The sequence below is a fragment of the Galeopterus variegatus genome, unplaced genomic scaffold, assembly GCF_000696425.1.
Source record: "Galeopterus variegatus unplaced genomic scaffold, G_variegatus-3.0.2 Scaffold1548, whole genome shotgun sequence".
Lineage (NCBI taxonomy): Eukaryota > Metazoa > Chordata > Mammalia > Dermoptera > Cynocephalidae > Galeopterus > Galeopterus variegatus.
Window position 1 is genome coordinate 320,172 of NW_007727659.1, and position 1,882 is coordinate 322,053.

Genomic DNA, 1,882 nt, shown 5'->3' on the forward strand with positions numbered 1-1,882 from the left:
TTGCGATCCGTTGCCGGACACGGAAAAAGACAAAAGACAAAAAAAAGAAAAAAAAAAAAAACCTGGACAGAATGTATGGAGCAGCTATGGACTCTTCAACAGTATACAGTAGCAGGTGGATTGGGGAAGTAGATAAGAATTCAAGTACCACTAAACTAGTAGTGAGTTTCCCATTTTTCTTCTGACATTCCCTGGCCCAGACTTAAGGCATCCTGAAAACCAGAAATGGGTACCAGGATGCAGAGGAAGCTCCAGGAGAAGCTCTATTGATTTGTCCCAAAGAACAGGAAAGGGAACTTCTAATACCTAGAGGGAATGGAAGAGATCCTGCATTTTTCTTTTTCCCCTTGTCTCTGTACTTTTGTACCTGGGTTATCCCATAGTGGTGGCCACAGAAGTTATAGTGGTATTGGTGGGTTTCAACAAGCACCTAAGATATTGAGGGAGGTAAAAGTTCTTTTCTAATACAAGGAGTTGTGGTCCCAAGAGGGCGAGGTGAACCCCTGTAGTTTTTCTCTCTCTCTGTGCTCCTGCTGCCTAGCCCCAAATGTGCCTGGCAGAATGCGGTAGCAAAAGCCCCAGCTTTCTGGCCAGGAGACTAAAAGAGGAGGCTCAGGGAATGAAAAAGTACCAGGAAAACCTCAGAGAGAGAGGAGCTTGGGAAAGATACCACAGAAAGCTGTGTATGAACTTATGGGCTCACCCAGAAGGCTACACATGCATGAATGTAATCCTGAACAGCATAGCAAAGATGCTAAGAACAGAACTAAGGGACAGACCACTGCCCAGATCCCAGACTACCACTAGGTTGTACACACACAGAGCAGATCCAAATAGTACTGCCAAGATTTTTAAAACAGAGCTGTCATTGAAACCACAGTCCAAAGAAGGCTGGTCAAAATATGCAGTCTGAACTCAACTGCAATAATTGCCTGCTGAAAGAAAAATATCAACAGTCTTCATAGGATTTACACAAGTCCTAGAGTCTTTTAACATAACATTCAAAATGTCCAGGATATAATACAAAACTACATTGTATATAAAGAACAAGAAAAATCTTAACTCACATTGAAAAAGATAATCTAACACCAAAATGACACTGATATTTCAGAAAGACTTTAAAGCAGCTATTATAAAAATACTTCTGTTTGTTTTAAACAAACTGAAAGACAGAAAGACTCAGCAAAGATAACTGTGGTAATCACTTTATTATGTATATGTATATCAAGATGAGCACATCAAACATCTTGCTGTACACCTTAAATACACAGTTTTTTAAAAAAGGAGAAAAAAAAAGGTCTCAGCAAAGAAATAGAAGACATAAAAAAGAAAGTATTAGAATTGAAAAATACAGTGACCAAAATTTAAAACTTATTGAATGGGTTCAGTAGCAAAATGAAGATAACAGAATAAGTCAATAAACTTGCATGTAGATCAGCAGAAATTATCTACTCTGAACAAGAGAAAAAAAGATTGTGAAAAATGAGCAAAGCCTCAGGGACATGTGGGACAATAGCAAAAGGTCTAATATTTGCATAATCAGAATCTCTGAAAAAGAAAAGAAAGAGTTCAGTGCAGAAAAAAAAAATTACTTCAGGGAAATAATAGTGGTAAAAGCTTCCCAAGTTTAGTGAAAGATATAAAATCTATATATTCGAGAAGCTCAGAAAACCCCTGCCAGAATAAATCCAAAGCATTAATCATCACAATGAAAATGCTGAAAATTAAAAACAAAATAAAAAGTTTGAACAAATCACAGAAAAGTGATTTGAATGACTGTGGATTTCTCATCAGAACCATGAAGGTCAGAAAGAAGTGACTCAACATTTACGTGCTAAAAGAAAAGAGCTGTCACCTCTAAATTCTATATCAAAACCTCAAT